Source organism: Alligator mississippiensis, chromosome 3 (genome assembly GCF_030867095.1).
Source record: "Alligator mississippiensis isolate rAllMis1 chromosome 3, rAllMis1, whole genome shotgun sequence".
NCBI lineage: Eukaryota > Metazoa > Chordata > Crocodylia > Alligatoridae > Alligator > Alligator mississippiensis.
The window spans coordinates 235360315-235382618 of NC_081826.1; the positions used below are offsets into that span (position 1 = coordinate 235360315).

Below are 22304 nucleotides of genomic sequence, written 5' to 3' on the forward strand. Positions count from 1 at the left end.
CTGTGCTAGTTTTGATAAAGAGCTGAAAGGCTCCTCATTTTAGGTTCTCATCACTACAGGAGAACAGGTGTAGCTGGACTATATTATGGCATGTCTTTGTTATTCTGTGTATGCTGAGGATAAGGACAGGTGGTACAAGAGCTGCCTTTACCGGCTTTATGATGGAAGAGACTTTCTCATCACCAGGAAAAAATCTTGCCAGCTAATTATGTCCAAATACTAAAATCTTTGTGCTGTTGAACCAGTGGAAAAGATGTGAACTTCAGTAGAGAAGGTATCTCATCTTCTCAATATGCCCTTACCTTCCAGAAATGAAGTGTTAGAAATAGTGGACCATCAACAATTGCTTCCAAGGAGTAAAAACTTTAAAGAATAGTGGTCCTAAATTAGCCATAGCTATTGTATAATATATTGTATATATTGTATAGCCATAATTATGGCTAATGAGATGGTATATCTTTTTGCAGGTCCATGGAATCCATAGGAGCCACCCCAACTTACAACATGGACTGGGCTACATTACATTCTGTTATACCAATGTAAACCGGTATCTATATTAACTTTAACACGTTTACTACTAATTTCTGTTTGTGTTAGAATTTGGTCCCAAGTAATGTTTGTGACCCCTGAAAAGATGTTGGAAAAACATAAATAGAAAATATAATGTACATTATATAAATTGGTCAGAAATTAGGACTAAATAATTTAACTTTCTTGAAGGGATTGGTATAGGAAGAACAAGTAATCGGAGGGAATATGATAAAGCAACTTCTCTTTTCATTGGATTTTTCCAAAGCACCTAAATACTGAGAAATAAGAGTCCCAATAAAAGCCCAAAGAAAACTCTTTTTGATGTTTTAAAAAATCCTACCCTTTATATTTTACACATTCTGAAAATAAACTCTTTGAGATGATATTTTCCATACCTACTCTTAGCTCTGAAGTGAATTATTTTGGGAAGAGTTGTAAAAATCTGTCTTGCCATTTTTGTGATAAGAGTGTGGGGAAAAAAAAAATCGGGCTTCACTTGTCAAGATTAATAAAGGCCTTTAAAAATATAAATAAAGAGTGTAGATAGAATGTTTGTTTTTTTGGCCTGGATGTAAGACCCAATCCTGGATGATACAGGGTGAGGTGTTGAATAGTCTTGATTCCTAATGAAGTGCATGGGAAGCGATCATACCCAGTATCTTACACAGGCATACAGTACCTTGCACAATTTGGCCCTGAGTAAGTACTGGAGAGTTTGCCTTGTTTGGAGAAGTTTGGTTTGAAGTAGCAGTTATAGATGTTCTTACAAAGCATGCTACAAATATTTTTTTTTGCCTGAAATAGATTCCTCCCAAATAAGGATAATCCTTCATTTAATGCTACTGACTTGCTTATCTCCTTATAGTCTGCGCTGTCATAGTTGTCTATACTGTCCACAGCAGGGCTGGTAATTTTTTTTATTGATTCTTGCCAGGATGCACTTTTACATGAGCACTACTTGTTTATTTTTAATATAAACCTTGCACATTAATAATCTCTTGTGTAGGCGGCAAGATGAATTGTTAGTGCTGTTGTTGCTGGAGGAGAACAGAACTATGCAAAATGGATATTGCACAGACTGAAAACCAGATTCCACCTGCCCTTTATCTGGATGGACAGTGAGGGTACAGGGCAAAAGCCACCATTTGGGATGAATCCTGATTAGGCTGAAATCAGTGGGAGCTTTGCAACTGACTCTAACATGGCCGAGATACCACCTGATTTTTTGGCTTGTCAACAGCAACACAAGATTGTAATCCTATTCTTTGTGAAGTGCAGGGACTTTTCCTTATCCTTCTTCTTTTCTGTTTTACTGGGGATGCCTACTGCCCATAGGTGGTAATGAAGAAACACACACATTCATTAATATCCTGTCCAACCCCACATGGCAAAGTGAGCTTTATTCCACAAAGAGTATGCTAGAAGGTGCATTGATTTGCATGCTTGGGAGCCACAGAAGGTTTTCCAAATGTTGTAATTTAATTTAATCAGAGATTTCCAATGAGGGTAATTTGCCAGGTCATGAGGCACTGAAAATTGTACTATAGTTCTACAGAAAAGAAAATTTTCAGAATAATTTTGTGACAGCCAAAACTATCAAAATGTATGAGGTCGCATAATAGTTTTGCTCCTATCTTGCCTACAGAGATAAATTGTCATATTCTTGCTTTCCCCTGCCCTTTTCAAAGTCAAATATTTTGTGTTGATCTCTTGAAACATACATGCATGTACACACAGATTTATATGGTCCTATCCTTTTTAGCAATTACATATCTTTACTCTTGCCTTTATAATGAAAAAAAAGCCTTCAAGACTAATTTTTTTACTACAAATAAGAGAATCTAACATGCAAAGGTTGAGAGTGACTGGTTCTGTCCTTGGTGATTCCTTGCAATAGGGATAATTTAATGAAAATTACTTTCACTAATCTTATCTCCATTTTGTAATTGTATATACTTTAATTATGAATATTTTCTTTTCATTTCTTTTCATTCTGTGAGGATATAAGGAAAGTCGTAGACAAAAAAGTCATATCTTTAGCTGGTATAAATTAGCATAGCTTCTTTGAAGGCAACAAACTAATACTCATAGGTGCATCTACACGTGTGCTTTACTGAGAAGTAGTCTAATTAGCTCTGCAGTAAAGTGTCACTATCTACATGTGTGCTGGTATTAGGGAGCAGTAAATAATGAACTCCACTGTAAGATAGTACTGTTGAGGATGGTACTATCTTACGGCGGAGTACTTAATTATGCTGAAACATGTGTAGATGGTGAAAGGGGCTGGCTGTGGCTAGAGGGTGCTAAAGTGCGGGTGCTGCCTGCTGGCTAGCTCCTCATTTTAGCACCTTTGTGCCCAGCCAGTCTCTCTGCCACCCTAAGCTGACCCCCCATGTTGCCCATCAGCCCAGGAACACATGTAGATGCTAAGCCTGAGAGCAGTGTACTCCAGCACAATCTGCACCAGAATTTATTCATTCACATTAATTGCACTTGTAGATGCACCCAATAGTACCAGATTTATGTCAGCTGAGGAACAGTCCACACTTTGGGAATATTTCTCAAGGAATTTTTGGGATGCTGAATTGCCAGTTAACTCTAAGTTGTCTTGTATACTTTTAAGACATGTCATGCCTCATTTGTATTTGTTTACATTTTTCTCATTTTGAAGTCGATGGTGATGCCAAACAGTAGATGAGAGAGAGAGCATCCTCTTTCAACATTAATATTCATGTTAAACCATTCAATTAAATCTCCACTTACTTTACCTGTGCAAGCTGCAGCTTCATACAAACCATAGGTGTTAATATTTTGGTTGGAATATCACAACACTAGAGTGAACTGGAAAAAAGATTGCCAAATACTTCCTTAAAATCTATGATGTCTAAGGACTTGTCTATCAAACAGTCAGCAGTAGTCCTGCGGGCTTGGAAAAGCAAACATGAATAAGCTAGCAGAATATATATGCATTACTGAACCTGCGTTGATTCTGTATGTCCTCACCACCAACAGCTGTGTTGCCTGAATACAAAGGGTATAACGGAAGGACAATCCAGTGTCTTTTGAGGCAATATCTGATACAATGCACTGTGGGGGAAAAACATAACTGCACTACATAGAAGTTATAATTGAGGAGTTTGATACAGTGGGACAACAGGCACAACTAATATCCATTCACAAATAGGAAAGGTTAAAGGCTTATACGTTGGCTTGTTCAAAATGTGCGCGATGCTTAGGGCATCTGTACACATGACAGACCTCTGCTCCAACACATGCTAATTAACACGCATTGGAGAAGGAGACTCCTGAGAGGCTGCTGGAGCGTGCTAATTAACACACTCCATCAGCCTCCATGTGATGTGTATTCAGTGTCCCCACATTTCAAAATGGTGGCAGGGATGCTTTAACTAAAGCTTGTCAAACAAGCTTTAGTTAAAGTGCCCCCATGGATATTTTGAAGCGTGGGACACTGAATACACATGATGCTGTGGTCACGTAAATTTAAAGCGGCTCTCGGAGCTGCTCCAATTAAAGCGCTCTCCTCCCCCCCTGCAGAAACATGTATAGACACCCATAGATATTTAGGTATATAGGCCTCTTTCAGACACTGCAAGCAGAGACATTTCTATAGTCATTCTAGGGAACACAGACAGCCCTTTCTTTCCCTGGGTCATGTGGCTGTACTCTAGCAACATGCACAGAGACAAAGTGAACTTTGCATACAAAGCGTATGAAAGCATGTATAAGAGGAGAGTTTCATGATGCCTTTGAGTGGCTAAGGGGCACTGGAAATATTTATAACATGGCTTGAGCTTGAACACTAATTTGTTGCCACCTGCTGTGTTTTTATACCATTTGTGAAGGTGACAAAGGAGAAACTTCTCTTGGAGACGGCAAGTAGAAGCAGAGCAAATGTCATCAGATTTTGAGCAGCCTGACACAAGAGCTTTAAGTAAGAGTTTAAAGAGCCCACTATGGTGCTTCAGGATGTGTTTTGATGGTCATGACTGTGGCTTTAAAGCCAGCCTGGTCTTAACTGAAGAAAGGTAGAGATGGCCGATGCGTGCATATAAGCAGACAAATTTTAATTATCAAACTTGAAGCTGGAATTCAAAAGAAAGATTTCATTTGACATCATGTAAAATTGGAAACTGCTGGGAAACTGCTTAAAACCTTAGAGAACAGACAGATAAGCAAACCACATCAACCAGATGAATGAAATAAACTACTATAAAACCTTTTATGCTGGGACCTTTAGTGCTGGGATTTGCAAAGACTTGAAGAAAGAGAAAAAGTGAGAAGTGCTTCTCAGCATGAAGTTCTCAACTTAGTGCATGTAGTTGTATGATTCCCTTTCCACTCCACTGATGCTGAATGATATGTTGGTGAATGGTGAAAGCATCCAGGTCTCTGATGCTGCTGGATAAAGTAAGGGCTCCAGGGGGTGAAGAGAGATAGGGAGGCACATAGTTTCTGGTGGTCACTGAGTTTGGGCAGCATCTTTGTGGTATCTAAATAAAACATACTCATTTGCCACCTCCATTTTCTGCCCTTCTGTTAGCACATTTCCCTTCTACTCCCAGTAAATGTCCATGTATGAGAGGCACTCATTCTACTGCCTCTCAGATGCATCTACATTCAGCAGCTCTATGAATGAGTACTCCCTGGAACACCTCATCTGCTTCTTTATCAATCTCAGCTTTGTTGCTACTGTTAAATGTGCTTCCAGCTACCATGCTTGGAGACACTGAGCAGGTAGGGTGCTTCTCAGATTTCCAGCAATGGTACAAAACAAAGGATAACTAAAACTCCTTTTTTCCCCAGTAACTTTGCTAGGGGCAGCAGTACAGAGGCCAAACTGCCTAAAAGGGCAGCTGTGGGACAGTTCTGTCACTGCTGTCATGCCATGATGAATGTACTGGGCAAACAGCTTCTATCTATCCTAGGAGGAAATAAGGATATAACAGAGGATCCCAGCAAGATATGTGGAAGTAAAACATTTAAAAAAAATCTTTATGGGCTTTTGTTCTGGCTGATGTTTCCCTGATGAGAGTGACCAAGACCCAGAGAAAGTAAATGTTACAAGAATCCAGGGATGTATTTAGTAGCTGTGTTGGTCGGAGACAAAAATAAATGCAAAACTCTAGAACTCTTGGTTCAGAGACGATGCCTTTTTGTCTCAGACCAACACAGCTACCAAATACATCCCTGAAACATGGAAGACACTGAATTGTAGCCAATCTTGGATTTAAACTTCATTGCTGAACAGCAAGAAAGATTTCTACAGCTCCCTGCCTTCCTGCCATCTGACACCACCAGGGAAGCAATCCTGCCTTATCTGCACATCAAAGAGCAACTCACAAAGACACTCTCATGGACCCAAAGGAACAGACTTCCACCTTCAGCTTCCTCTGTGCAAAAATGAATTTATTTTCTACCTATGGGGACTTTTTACCATCTCTAATTTTCCCTGAGCCTGAGGAAGGGAGTGTGTACCAGAAAACTTGCAGAACAGGAATCTAGAGGAATTCAGCCCACCTGTTATCTGCAATGGTCAAAGTCCTCACTGAATGGTGCAGAAAGATGTCCTATCACAGCATTGATGATGCATAGGGGGTGCATGTGCAGCCCCTGGGATTGGTGGTGTGCCCCTGTGATTGGCCACTGCTGCCAGTGGCACCTGCAGGTGGTTGCCTCTGGGCACCGCCCCCCTGACTGCCAACACTGACAGCGGCATCTGCGGGTGGTCGCCAGCTCGGCGCTCACCAACACCACTGTGGCTGCCTGCGGGAGCTCGCTGTTCACCGTTGCTGCTGCCTGCAGGTGGTCGCTGTGCCCTACAGCATCCAGGGACATGCGTTGCTCACATATCACAGTGGAATAAACAATGCTACTATACCCAGAAACACTGAAGAACAGATAAGGGTTTTCCTATCTAGAGCGCTTCCCGAAGATTGTCCCACAGAATCAAGGGGACAGTTCTGTCCAAGTGAATAAGATTCTCCATGGGGGTACATAGGCCTGTTGCCAGATGTGCAGAGGCACAGCTCCCAGACATGAGACAGAAGCCTGGGATATCACCATCTCTCTGGCAACCACCCCCATTCTCACCTTAGTAAGCAGTGTGAATGAAATTCTTGGACCTATGGACACTCATAGCCACACCATATGTGACTTTTGACTGCGATGTGAATGGACACAGGTGTCAGCACCACGTATCAGAAGGCACATATCTGTTAAGCCATATTGTTAACTACCAAAGAGTCACTACTTAACAAAGCAGCACTTGAGAGATCCTGCTCTCCTTTTTCATTTCTTTGACTATTGGAAGGGAGCCGACTTAACACTAACATCGAAGGCGTACTGGGAAAGATGTGTGCTGGGAGGGAAGAAATATGCAGCATTTAACAGAACTGCCTTCCCTGTCTTTACTGCTCACAGTTGCTGGCACCGGCCCTAGCTTTGGCTGTCAGTAGTGGTACAAGTGCCAAATTGTTTCAGTACAAAACAAATATGAGCCACTTGGATCTAGAAAATAAGATGAGATGTTTCAGTCAGTACTAAACAACAGCATTTCAAGTTTTTTGGGTTTTTTAAAAATGGAATGCTTTTGTTCCCTTAGAAAATAACATAACCATAAAAATAAAAAATGCAGCCTTTTTAGAGACATTGTCCACCAATCCAGCCTTGTGTTTCTTCTCACACTACTTTGTCCTTTGGTTTATACAGTTTTTTCTGTTTTCTTTCCTTTCTTTTTTCCCCCTTCTTTTTGTAGGAGTGCTTTTGAGGTGTTAATGTTTCTTTGGCTTGTTTCCTTTCTTTTTTACACAATCCAATATAACCTTCATTTTCCAGATTGCAACGTTGCTTGTCTGGGAACTATCTACAGCTATCATAGCATCTGTGATACTGTCAAACCAAGGACTGTGATATGTCAATGTTGACTCCTTGTGGTGGATTTAAGTTTTGTTGTATCTGAAAGCTGTTCTCCATATCAATTTGAAATAGCTTTTTATTGTTTTATCTCATATCCAGTTCCTATGAATTTTCCTGTAGATTTTAGAGTTTTGTTTTTCTTAAATTTGATCTGCACTCTTATCATCAGTAAACCATTGCTACTTTGGATGACAGTTATTCTGTTCAGATATCAGAGAGGGTTGACGTAAATTGTCTTCCAATTTGTAGATAGTCAGTCAGTCTTCTGGTGTCTGTGTCTGGGAAATTTGCAGTTACTTTATGAGTATTGTTATATAGGAATAGTTTTTCTTCAGTCATGAGGCTTTGCTAGCCCATTGCTTTCTCTGCTCCATTTTTGTATTGCCTAACAATGGAATTGATGTCTTCCATTGCTAAACACGTTATGTTTGATAATGTTACTCATTGGGTTTTGTATATTTGATCTTTGATCTCATCATTATCATTGACTTGTACATAATATCGCAAAATTATGATATCCAAGAATGGTGGTTAAAACCAGTTTCAGAACAAACAGGTGCACAAACCAGGTTTATATTCCATTTTTGATGTTATCATGAATGCTACTTCCTCTGAATGACAGCTCTGTTGTGACTTTTTTATTATTTAAAAATTGCTCTTTATTAGTCCCTCACTATCAACAGCCATCTACTCCAAGGATTTTTGAGATTATATTATTTCTTTTAGCACCCTAGGTGGGGGGGTTTTCATAGACTGCTTTACTTTTTAATAAGGAACTTCTCAGAGTCTTTACTTCCTTTTGTGCTTCACCATTCATTATTCTTGCTCCTTTATTTAGCATAGTATTTTCTTGGAATGGCTATTTAACTGTATTTCTATAACCTAAGCTTCTTATTAAAAGAATGTTACTGGCATACCAGGTACCCCACCCACTCCCCACAAGAAAGTGGGTGACCAAGGGACTGTTTTTGATCTTATTCTTACCCTTTGAGATTATGTATTGATGATCTGATAATGTGTTTTGCAGTGTTTAAACAGCAGAAGGTAGCTAGAGATTATATATTTGGAACACCCCTCATATTTAGAGCTTACCAGATTTAAACTTGAGCTGGTCAAAATTTTTTCATAAACGTTCAGTTTCACTTAAAACAGAGTTTTCAATAATTCAGATAGTCCAATGAAAACTGTCCTCTTAATGTATATCTCAACATGGACAAAATTTGGACAATATATTTAAAAATTTGAATTTGATAATACATGTTGTGACTCATAGTTTGGCTTCCTCATATCCTCATCCTTGGCTGTGTTCTCCAGTTAGGTAACATCTCCCATGACTTACTAGAGGTGGCAGTTTCCAGGATGAATGACAAGTGCTCAGGAATGAGGAACTCTTTAGTACATTGTGGAAAATACAGCTCAGCCATGGACTATGGTGCAGGAGAATGGAGGCATGAAGAGCCCTATTAAGACTCCTAGGAGGCATCACAGTAACATTTCTTAATTGATATTTTCTGTTTTAAGATGAAATTTTGCGGCTGTTTGGGGTAAAAAAAGTTAATCTTCAGTTTTTTGCTGAAAAAAATCAAAGCTGTACAGCATCCAGAGAGGCAGGAGAGGAGGGGGGAATTTCCACAGGAAAAAAAAAATCTGCCTTCCTCTATCTTTCATCATTCAGATGTCCTGGTCTGGGGAGCTGCAAATCTTAAATACTCAATATTCATGCCATGTCCCTATTGCAGCAACTTTCAATGGAAATGTACAGAACAAGTATTAGTTGGCATGCATTAACTTTATGACATGTTGTTATGTGAAAGTAAAGCAATTAACTTGTGTCATGACTATACATCCTCTAAAATTGCAGCTCTCAAACAGATGCTTTATTTCACACAGTCCCTTTATACTTCATTGTCATGGAAGTGAATGCAGGTTCCAAAATGTCGATCATGTAGAATAAACAATGTGGGTATAAAGCGCAAAGCTCTATTTATACACATATCTCTTACTAAGCCATAATGACAAACTATACTTTTTTCTCTAATTTGTTTATTAGTGAAAAGGTACCCAAACAACCTTAATTTTGCCCTGTAGCAGAAGGAAAATAAATATGAGAAGCAACTACTATGCCTCTAAACATCTATTTCATTGCTCGTCAGAGATTGCTAACAGTAAAATGTTTTTTATCATAATAGAATAATCATGCACGATATCATTACTGGGAAGAGGTAGGGCTATTTAGGTGTTAACAGTACATTTTCACACTATGATATATTTGGATTTAGTGTTGCTTCAACTTTGAATTATCTTGGTTTCTAATTCTTGATTTAAGGCATTTGCAGCATTGCTCTGTTTTTAACTAATAGGTTATCAGTTACTTTAAAGTGCTTAACTTTCCCCATGTATTATATAAGACGTCTAGTTCCTAACTTGGGACTGTGGATTTCACTAGGCAGCCAGGAGCCTACAATTAAGATAGTATTGGAGTTCCAAGTCCAGACCCCCAGTCTTAAGTCCATCTTAATTTATTTGGGAAAGTTATTAATAAAAAAGATTCTGCAAATGGAAATTAGGCAACACTGTTGAAGAATCAAGAGCTAGACAAGGAACTTTTTTCCATTTCTGTTACTGTATTAGTGAAGGAGTGAGATGTGAAAATGAATTTAACAGAAAGAGCCATGACTTTGAGTACACTCAGGGAGCAAATCATTTGAGTTGCTATTTTTCCTTACTGTTTTTAGCACTTTTATATTGATGTAACACCAATGACTTCAATAGAGTTTTTCCTGTTATACCCCAGTGGCCTTTAAGTCAATGAACAAAAGCTCATTGACATCCATTTGAGTATTTTCCAGTCACTTCAGCAGGGTTTGGAGCAAGTTCATAGTCTCTTTACTATAAATTTGAAGTGAACCAAGTTTTGACCCTGAGATATTATAATTTATCTTTTCTGCTGCCAAGATAGCATGTCAAAATCACAAACTGGATTCTCTGTTTATACCAATTAATAGTGGAGTATGTCATTAGAGTTTCATTCCATTCATTTCATTAGAGTTAGAATTACTTGCATGTAAATGAGAGGAAAAAAACAGAGCCTATCTTATTTCATCTTAAGCACGTCTGCCCTGTGAAACACTTTATTATAATAACAGTTAGAAATAATTGAGGGTCTGGCAAATTTTAAAACAATTGCCCTATTTTACTCAGGTTCCAGATACAGTAATAGTATACTTCACTGCAAGAAGAAACTAACTTTTACATTTTCTTTTATAGAGCACTCCTGAAATAGACTTCATGGTTGAAATGTCATTGCTAACTTTGTATCTGATTCTCAGCTAAGATTTAAAATAGCCCTTTTGTTCCATTTGCAGTACACATGTTGACGTGTTTCCAGATTTACAACAAGGTGGCAAGGAACATCTTACAGAATTTTTAGCACACAGAAGAAGCAGAAATATAGAAGACATATGGCATTAAGGATAACTTTTATTCTGAAAATGGAAACAGAACTTAATTTGTAGCTGACGTACAAGTTGATGGTTTTTGGCAGTTTCAGAGGTTTATGCTTCATCACTTTTTATTTTGTAGAGCATCAAAATAGTGTACTAGCTGGATGAGATGACCCACTAGAGGTTTCAGCAGTCCAGTGATTCTATGATTGAAAAATGGAATGGGATTTTTTTTTTAAGTTATAAGGTGATTGAAGTTGAGGAATAGAGTGACAGGAGTCCTCTCCCATATCTATTTTACTGTTTATAATACTTGAACAGGTACTGGAAAATATCAACTGCAACAGTACACAGACTTAGTATATCTTATTACTCATTGACTATAAGAAACAAATGCATGTTTATCATTTTGCAAATTTCAAATTTCAAGTAGTGGTGGTAGTCCATGAAAACAAGGAGTTGGGAAGGGAAAATGTTATTACAGTATTTAATAAGATGCCAATTTTTTATTTATGTTGGGGTTTTTTTTTTCATTTCTGGTCCTGATTCAGGAAAGCATTCAGAAAGTTATGTAAGTGCACTTAATGCTCTCCTGACTTGGCTAAAGTGAAAGTGGCTATAACTTAGTAGTTAATGCAGTCAGTTGTAAAGGGGGAACACTTATGGTCCAGTCCCTGCTCCAATGACTGTTCAAGTATTTAATATTAAATTATTCATTGGAGCAGAGGCTGGAACCCAGATCTTCCCCTTCCTGATGAGTACCTTAACCACTAAGTTATAGTGTCATTCTATCTCCCTCCTTCTTCCTCCCCTTTTGAACCAATGAATATTTTTTCAGTTTCATGAAAACTGGAACAGCTTCAACAGGAAGGTTTTAGAGCTATGAAGTCCATATAGCCTAATGGATAGAAAGTGGTTACCAGAGATATGGAATTCAAATACTCTCAGGCAGAGTATTTGAGCCCAGGTTCCCCTTGTCCTGGTAAGTTCCCTAAGCAGTGGGCTAACAGACAAAAACAGTACTGGTTAACAGTGACATCTTCATATCTCTTACTTCATTTTGTGAAAAAAGAGCTGGTTTAGGCACCTAACTCCAGGAGGCAGTTCATGCCTTTTAATAGAAAGAGGTACCTAACTACTTATGAATGTCAGAGCTCAAACCCATGCTTCTCCTTGGTTTTTTTTTATCAGTTACTTTAAGTGATTAACTCTCCTGGTATTTTTATATAGTGGTGTCTAGTTCCTAACTTGGGACTGTGGATTTCATTAGGCAACAAGGAGACTGCAATTAGGATAATATTGGAGTTCCAAGTCCTTTTGGAGCTATAGCACTAAATTTCTCAATTAAGAAACCATATTTAGCACATGCACATATCCCTAAGGCCACAGAAATTTTGGAGAAGAGGCTCTTAACATTCAATCCATTTTAAAGCCATGGAGATCCTACACAGTGGGGATGCAATCATGACCCAATTGAAGCTAATAGGAGTTTTACCATTGACTTTAACTGAGCCACATCTTTAGCTCATCAGCAACAGTAGCTTAATAATTATTCCACAATATAGCTCTTCCACAGTTGTAGCTGGTACTTCTGCAGGGTTGTTAACTAGTAACTATATGAAGTTTATAAACTCAAGGATGTGAAACTTTCCCAGCCCAGCTCTATCTCAGGGCTGGGAAAGTGGACCTAAACTGTGAAGTATTAGCATTTGTGAAAATATTTTGCAAATGAATCCAGCCATTGGTGCAGCTTCTCATAGAAGGGAAGTCTGGTGAGTTTTCATTTCTGCAACTCATGGGGTGAATATTGCCATATAATGAAAAGGACAGTATTTGAAAATTATAAGTGGTGAATATAGTTTGTTGTCTATTTTACTTTATATGTTAGGGAGATTATCCTCTTTTCAGCATTCAGAAACTTTAATATGGGTTTTAAAAAAACAGCTTGGGAGTCTCTTTTTAATTATATTTATTTGCATAACTCTAAAGCCATTTAGGTACTCTTAATCATTTTAGATCATAAATTGTATTTTGTATATTAAAAGCATCTTTTGTGTTCTTAAATGTATCCAAAAAGTTGAAAAAAGAAAGCACTTTACAGATAGTCATGATAAGCCTTGATAATGTTGTAGAAGTTGTCTTATGAAATTTTCCAAGTGTCACTGTGACCATGAATGTCTCTAACCTCAGTTAAACTTCTGCAGCTATCCTTCCAGGAGAAGCACAACCTGGAAAACAGACTGCCTCAGCATGTTGTACCCCCTGCCCTTAATTAGCTTTCCCCTGAAGTCTGGTGTACGAGAGAGGAGCACGGGTCACGGGGTGTAAGAAAGTTTTACATGCAGTGGGCATCCCACATAAGGATTAAAATGACCTTGGTACTCTCCATGCATTTTAGCAGCCCCCCTATGCACAGTCTTTGAAATGGAGAGAAGATTTGAACCTTATATTCGTAAGTCTGCATTGATCAGTAGTTAAAAAAAATTGTGGTATACAGCAGAAGTATCTGCACATGAAAGTGCTGTTAATCCAGTGCCTGGGGATCAGTACTTTAACATAAGAATTGGTTTAACAAAAAATAGCCACAGAAGCTATAACCTGTGTGTGTTATATCTCTCGATAGTCATGGAAAAAGGACGGTAGGGAGAGCTTAGCATTGTATTTTTTTTTTCTTATGCTTTTTTTAAATGAATCTGCACTTATCACCAGATTTTGAGATAGCTGTTGATAAGACTTTTAGATTCCCCACTAAGACTCCTAAGGAACAAGGCATAACCAGCTGAGAAAATGGAGATAGTTGGGATAATTTTCTAACAACACCTACTATTATAGTTCCATTTGCTGCTCGGTTGGATAAAAAGATGATCTCAACCAATTGTAAAACAAAATAATAATAATAAAAAAAAAAAATCTTGTTTAGCAAGAGAATAGGTTTCATAGCTTCTTAGATGTACCAAAACAAACTTAGGCATGGTAAAGGTAATGTACTGTATGTTTCTAAAACAGAAACTCTTTTCAAATAGTTCTTTGTCCTCAGTTTTTTAATATAAACTGATTTATGACTGCTGCAGGCAAAAAAGTATGTTTAGGACAACACTATTGTTATGGATTTTGCTTCAGCAAAACATGTTTTAAACTAAAATGTGTTAAGCAGTTTGAAAGGTTGCTAAATGAAATAGCCCAACCTGCTAATGTAGAATGAAGCACCGCCAGAAAGAAAGCTTAGGGGTCAATCCTGCCAGGCACTGAATAGTCTGGTTTGAATAAAGCACTCAAGCATAGAGTTCATTTTATTCATGCATGCAGTTTTGTGTGTCTACCTAGGCTGAACATTAACTAGATCAATGTAAAAGTCCTAGTTATTTTGCAGGATTTAGGCCTTAATTCCTTATTTTAAATTGAGCACTCATGGATTGCCTGCACTTGCTTTGAATATGCTGAATTCATGTCCAGTGTCTATTTTGGAACCCATTTTTATTTATTTCCAATGTCATTAACCAGTCCATTACAGGACCTTGCCTTGAATGTTGTTAAGGAAACATGAGAAAAGATTGATCGTCGGCATTTTAGTCTCCAAATTTGTGCTTGTAGTTGTAGTTTACGCCAAGCAGAAAACTTTGTCAATGAGTTGCTTTTGCTGTTTGTACTGTCCCTTGTCCCTTTTCCCCCACACTTTTCTCATTCTGTTGTAATCATTTCCATTATTATTGGAATTTCCATTATTAACAGATTTTCATTATCATCTACTATCTGTTAGTGGTTTACCCTAGTACATATGTTTAATTAGATGCCTTTCACTTTCTTTTCTGCTTGCTAAAACTAGCATTTGGAAAGCAGCATTTTCATTATGCTCCAGATATGTACTGGGATTTCCAAAGTAAATGGAGCTGATTCTATTTACAATAACTTTGCTTTGACCTATGGTGATCTTCAACTAGTCTGGTGGACTGTTTAAAGTTACATGAATTAGTTCATGTCTGTAACAGAATGGTCAAACTTGGCACCTTGTAAAATAAGTTTTTTCCAAAAATTTTACAAGGATCAAAGTATTCTTTAAAATCTGAGTAACTATATTTAGTAGTTCTTAACTCTCCCAAAGGAATATCTTGTAAATTTCTAGTATTTTTGAGTCTTCCTCTTATAGCAGAATGGAGAATTTTCTCTCATTTACCTCTTACCTGCACCATGTGCTCTGAGGAGCATAGCATAGCCACCAATGGTTGTATTAAAATATGTATTATCATTGGCAAAAGTGGCTTGGCAAGCACTGCCCCAATCTGAGAAGTCATAGGTTTTAATTTCAAATGCACAGTTTATAAACTGATACAAATCTGCTGGAGATTTGGCGGCTGCAGACATCCTCCAGAGCATTTGACAAAAGTGCTATGAGACAGGCAAAAGCTTGACATTGTGCATGTCAGTTAATTTAAAAACCTTTACCATCTCTGATGAAATGTGGGTTGTGATTCCCATAACAACGGCTTAGGATGAAACCAGGCAGTGATTAAGGCCATTAGTAATGGACAGCCACAACAATACATCTTCCCTGCCCTTATTACCACTTCAAGATGGGAGGGGAGCAAGGGGTCTCAGGACTAGGGAGGATTCTGTTTAAAGGTAACAAGTATCTGTTAATAGTATTAGGCATAAATGTCTTATACTGGCCTCAAATTAATAGTAATATTTATCAAGGCCTGCCACACATAGGCCTGTCACACAGACCAAAAACACAGGCCAAGTCAAGGAAGAAAAGCTCATGTTGGTGGCAGAGAAAAAAATTAGACCCTGGAGGGCAAACTAGGCATTGATTTGTTTACTGAAAACAAATATATGTATTCACTTTAAATTATCACACTTATTTCCCATGATAGCTTTACTAAACATAACAGCTAAACAGGTAGTCATGCATGTCAAATCTATTTCACTTGGCGTAGTGTACCTCACATAGTAATGTCTGACAACAGGCAACAACTTTAAGTTTAAACAGTTTTCAATGAAGTTGCAGGTTAGACATGTAAGTGTTACCCTCAATTATCCATAATCTAACACTTTGATGAAAAATAGCATTAAAGTAATAAAATACTTACTCAGAGCTGCATTTAGCACTGTTAAATTGAAGGATGAATGAAACATGGTTTATCACCTGCAGAAAACCAAGAACTAGAGTGCTTTGAAAAGAGCTAAGGTCAAAGGAACTGGGGATTTGTACTAGTGTTAAAAACGCCATGAAGCTAAAAACATTTTATGATTTGGGATCCTAGAACCCAAATATATGATTTGGGAACCTAGGATTTAGGATCCTTAATTCATGAACATGATATACATATCTGTGATGAAGCTCAAAGGCTGCAAACAACAGTGATATCAGCTGAGGTTCCCCACAGTCTTATGGGTTTGTCACTCAAGATAGAGAGAGACGGTGGAAATTTAAGTGTCGTCTTCTTCAGCTTCCAGAAGGGAGGGAGGTAATGGAATGCAGTTTTGCTTGAGAAGGTCTTCAATTGGTGCTACCACACAAGTTAAGATGTGTAAATACTAGGACAGAACACTTCCTGAATAAATGGAATTTCATTGCCTTCTGAGTATAGTGTTATTTCAAGGGAGATCCTTAGTCTAAACAACAGTGCAAGTCAGTAAGTAGGTTATGCATATGTGGAATTTGGGGCCATGCAGTTGTTGTTAAGCTCTAGTCTGGGAAGAAATTTTTGCCACTGGGGACTCTGCCTTTAAAATATATAGAGTGTCTATACGAAATGCTTACCTTTGCATTAGCATAGATTACTGTGAAGTAAGCATGTGCATCTACATGTGCATTTGTTTACTATGCAGTCAACCTTCCTAATCCCAAGTAAATTTCCTACCTGCAAATGCAAGTAGCAAATTTACTTGATATTAGTAACGGCACTGTAGTGCTCATGTAGATGCTGGCTGCTGGGACAAGCTCTGACACTGGAGCCCGGGCATGGGACTATGCCCCCCTGCCCCAGCAGCAGGGAGCTACAAGCCCCTTGCTCTGAGACAGCGATCAGGGAGCAGGGGCTGGGAGACCCTTATCTCCTAGCAGCAGCTGCATGATCACAGGGCCAGTGCTGGGAGATGCAAGCTCCCCAACTGATTCCCCACTCATCAATTTGCTTGTGGAACTGAGCAGGGAACAAGCTTCTCAGCCCCTGCCTAGCCTATGGGGTTATTGAGGCATGGGGATTAGAAAGAGCTGCAGGAGTGGGATAGGTCCAAGCCCCAATCTGCCAGTGGGACAGCTAGCTCACTGCCCCATCAGAGAATTAGGGCAGGGAGCTGAGACCTGCCCCTCCCCTGCAGCTCTTTTCAAGTCCCTTGCCCCTAACCAGGGAGCTAGGGCTAGGAGTTTTCTGCTGCTGGGGCAGAGAAACATTGTCAGCCCCTGGAGCTCCCCTCAGATGTGGCAGGGGCTCATTGCAGAGCTGCAGGAAATTTGATGTGAAGAGCAGCAAATCTGCTCCCTAATCCCAACATGTGTAGATGCCAGCAGAAGAGTGCTTACTCCAGAGTACCTTACACCAGAGTATACTTCGGCCAGAGTAAATGTATGTGTAGACACCTCCATAGTGTCCAAGTTATGGGAAGTCAGGGCATGAAGTGTTACAGAAGCTGTTAGAATGACACGATTAAATAGCAAAAATCTCTTAAAAGATCTTTGGCCCAAGCCAGTGGTGCTCAACCTTCTAGCTCCATGGGCTGGATGAGAGGTGCAGGGCCAGGCTGCAGATTGGATTCAATGTGGAGGTGGTATGCAAGGTTGGTTAATGGGCGCACCATCCCAGCCTTATGTGCCAGATCTAGCCATGGAGTGACCCTACATGTTGACCTTCTCCCACATTTGGGATCCAACCATGGATCAATCCCACATCAAGATAAATAGACCGTTCTAACTGTTATCTGAGCCTAATTTTCACAAAATGAGCTGTTCCAACAAGGACATCTTACTACACCTTCAGCTTGCCTGTAAAGTAGTTGGTCTAATAAAAGATATCACTTCTGCCACAAGTTCTCTGATTCCTTTTGCCTGTAGACCAATACAGCTATAAACTGTACCATTGTTATTGAGCACATTTGCTCAGAACACATGCAGTCCCATCAGTAAAGTGAATGCCTATGTGTTTTTGGAAGTTCTGGGTGTGGGCAGATGATGTAACATGTTTAGGTTTGCAATGTGTGTGACACTAGTCTGCTGTTGAATAATATAGACCAAGCCCCAATGCAATTTACTCTTTCTGCCATGCATTTACATTGTGCCAAAGTAAGGTTGACATAGAAGTGCTGAGATTCCCCCTGCTTCTTTCCAGGTGTCCATACTCACTGCTGTCCTTGGCATGCCTCTGATGTTGCAGCTACATTTGGGAAGCAGAAGGGCAAACTTAGTCCTGGCACATATTTGTCCTGCAAAATTCTCTGCTGGAATATGTAACCAGATCATTCTTTTTTTGTTGTCACAGTTTAGCAAATCACTTGAAAATCTAATCCTCAAAATGGGCAGAAGCCTGGATTATTCACAGATCATGTTGGGCTTTTGTCTAGCATGGCCCAGGGACATGCACTGTCCCAGTTGTCTGTCAGTCAAGTCAGATTTGGAAACCCAGTTTTCATAATACTGCCCTAGAAGGTGGCAATTTTCCCTTATAAGCATGTTAGCTTAAAGTTTGGCCCTTATTATGTAATTAAGGCATATTTACATCTTGTAACATAAAAGACTATGCATATCCCTTTCCTTCACACAATGACATTTACCTCAGGCAAAACTTAGATACTGAACTCAAGATCAAATATTAAAGTTTGTGCACTGCTACAAGGTTGGTAAGTCGAATTTGCCTTCCACAGCATTTCATGGAACTGTAAGTATGTTTATTGTGCTAGTCCCTTCCCTCAAAAATATTTGTGTTTGATTGTGTGATATAATTTGCTTCTAAAGAACACCAAAAGAAGTTTCAGTGTTCTCAGCAAAAATAAAAAGGTCTGTGCCTTTTATTTAATTAAAATCTTATTTGAAGAGTCAATGGAGAAATTCTCTGAAGTTGATACAGTGCTTATACCTTCTTAGATGAAAAATTCTTAGCACTGAAAAGCTTATAAAGGACTTTTATAACTGTGACCACTTTAAAACTTTTTCAGCTTTCCTTAAGTCATCAATATTTGGAGGGTGAGAAAAATATCCCCACATGGCTTTATTTGAGAAAATTTAAAGTAATAGGATTAGATTATTAATTATTTTTTATGGAATAAACATCATTATTGTCATTATTTAGGAAATTCTTGTTAATGAAAGATAATATTCAATGCATTTTATTGAGGTTCATTGAACAAATGAGATTCAATTTATTGGCTAAAATTAGTAATCGTTATATATTTCATAATGTTATTTTTAGCAACAGGAGCTGGTGATGAGGATACTGGACTAGGAGTCAAGAGTTCAGATTTCACCATTAGTTTTTCTTCGAAGTCCTGCCATGGAGCTGCTACAAACTTTAGGAAAATCACTTTACTTCCCTTTACAGCTGTTTCTTCTCCTTCTCTTCATTCACTTTACTATCCAGATGGTAAAGTCTGGAATGGATTGTCTTTTTCTTTGGTTCCTTAAGGGCAAAATCTTATTCCGCCTTTATCCACCTATGTGCACTTATGTAGTTGTGTAAGTGCAATTTTTTGTCTCTTACACAGATTTTAGATTATATTTCCTGGTACAGAATGGGATTGCTTAGGTATGCACATAACATCCTGGAGGAGGATAAATCTGGCCCCTACCCACAGAGGAGCAGAAACTACCCTACTGCTATTTATCCATTTTATCCAACAAATATGAAATGCAAGATGCTATCAAGCCATTGTGGACAGGGACCAGAACCCTGATCCCCTTCCCAGGTTAGGAACAATCTTACTCTATCTTTAGATTTCTCTCCTCCTGACCCAAAAGTGGCAGGCCTGGTAGCCTGCTATCCCTCCCCATGCCCAATGACAACAGCAGTTGGCATGCCCATGTCCTTGCCACCTACCTTGACATAACCTAGAGGTAGCTTCTAGAGGTAGCTTCTAGTGGCAGCAACAGCAGAGCAAATCCACCTAACCTGGTACACCCCATACAAACTACCCAACACGACATGGTGACCTCCAGTGGCAGTTGCTGCATGGGGCCCCAGCTATGGGCACCTTTATCCATTGTCAGCAGCATGCCCTTTCTGGGAGGAGGAGGTGGAGTGTGCCTTCCTGAAAAGCCCTCAACTGTGGCCATTCTTTGCTACCCTCCGTGGCCTCTTTGGCATGCTGGACTTGGAGTTCTCCAAGACTCTGTACATTTTCTTTGTCTTGTACTGAGTACCTGAAGGGAATGTGATCTGTCTGGCAAATTTCTTGCTGGGCCAGGCCAAGATGGCAACCCTGAAAAGCTGCAGAAATGGGCTTGTAGAGGCCAGCTCTGACAATACCCTCCATTCCTTCTGCTTCTTAGTCCAGATGTGCATCACATTTGAGTTTGGACACTTCACCTTGCAATGAAAAGCGGACCAGTTTGTGTTGTGCTGGGCCATGATGGGTGGTGCATGGTGGAAAATGGACAGATGCATGGTGGAAAATGGACAGCTAGTCTTAATTGCATAATCCCACAAAGGTCATTGTGGTGATTTAAGTGTTTTCATTGTGTTTTCATTACATGTTTCATGCTTGGCCCTGGGAGGTCCACACACTTTTGTATGTTCACCTTTTGTTTTTAATATTTGTACATTAAAGTAAAAAACTTTCTCTTTTCCCCTCCTGTTGTACAGGTTCCATTTTGCATAAGTTAGATATGCATTGATATTCATAGATATTCACAGATCAAGTAAAACTGATTCTGAAGTCTGGTGGTCAGGGCACTTACCATGTGGCAAAGTAATGCCCTAACTACCATGCCATTGATCTTTTCCTGGCCAGAAATTCTATTCCAGCCAAGAAACGGATGTGATTCCCTGAAACATATTGATGAACTGGCATTTTTTCACTGAAACATTTTTTGTCAAAAAAGAATCCAAACCAGCTCTAGCCTTGATCTCAGCTGGTGCCTCTAGGTGATACTATAATACAAGCAATAAATAATAAATAATAAATAAATAATAATAACACATAGCTGAAGGCATAGAGCTTTATTGTTCTTCTAAGAAAAAGGAAGTCAGACAATATTGTACTGTTTGTCTATGTACAGTTCAACCACTGTTAAATTAACCAGAATTAAAAAGTATATTCATAGAAATTATTTCCTGGGGACTGAAGGTCTCCTGCTGTTTTCACAAATTCAGACACAAAGCCTTTTCCCTTAGGTCCTAATCCATAGCTTCAAGATAGGTTTCCTGCTGAGAAATATTAGCAAAATGATAGCTCTCACTGAGAGACTATTCACAATTATTAAGGTACAGTAGACCCTCACTAATCCACCCACAATTCACCAGACAAGATGGTGTGTGTCTCTAGCTTTTGTGGCAAAACAGTGTCATTAGTGCCATTATTGTTCATGCTACAACATTTTAAAAATAAAATATATTAGTTTGCATTTATTTGTATATATTGTATTAAAACCAATTAAACATAAATTAAAGATGATCAAATACATGGAAAGAGACATTTAGGAGTATATCCTCCTTGCTTTTATTATCGTGTGTGTCACTTGTAAACCCCCAAATTTAGCTATGCAAACTCCAGCAAAGCCAGTACATTCCTATTCTTCACTGGCTCTTTCCTTGAAACTCATGTTTACCGAGTCCCAAACATTTGACAGCAATTAGGCAGCTGGTGTGCAGAGACTGCTGCTTATTCTAACATTCACCATTGCTTTGCTGTTACCTTTCTTCTACACATTTATTTCTGATGTCTGTAATCAAATGAAAAAACTATGAGCTTAGGGAAGGAAGTGTTGCTTGCTGTTGTGTTTTTTTTTTTTTTTTAAATAACCCATGAATATACTATGTCTAGCATAGTGAAGCCCTACCAGAATGTAAATAATACATGGCCACAGTTATTCAAACTTGGTTCTTTGTAATAGGATGTACAGGTCAACAAGAACACCTTCCTCTATCCAGGAAGATGTCTGTCCTACAGCTCTCATGCACTCTGCCCCACATGGGCAAATCTGCCCATGTGAAAAGGGAGCATCCATGGTATGCCACATTATTACATATAACAATGCATTTGTCTCCAGTTAACGAGAAACTAGAAGCATTACTTATATGGTAAGGAGCTAGCTCTATATTATTCAGTTTAAGATCAAAGAAAAACCAAATATAACTATTGGAATGTGCAGTAGAGCACTGGTTCTCAAACTTTTTTTGTACCAGGACCCATTTGCAAACATTGATGGCCAGTCCCAACCCAGTACCCCCCACTCCTAAACCACTG

At 38.9% G+C, this 22304-nt stretch overlaps 1 long non-coding RNA gene across 1 annotated transcript; it reads left to right on the plus strand.

Annotated features, from left to right (window-relative positions):
- Positions 1 to 12578: 12578 nt before the first annotated feature.
- Positions 12579 to 18923, plus strand: LOC109282335 (uncharacterized). The gene is made up of 2 exons (XR_002089313.2): positions 12579 to 12682; positions 18236 to 18923. It is a non-coding gene; the product is annotated as an uncharacterized LOC109282335 (long non-coding RNA).
- Positions 18924 to 22304: the final 3381 nt, after the last annotated feature.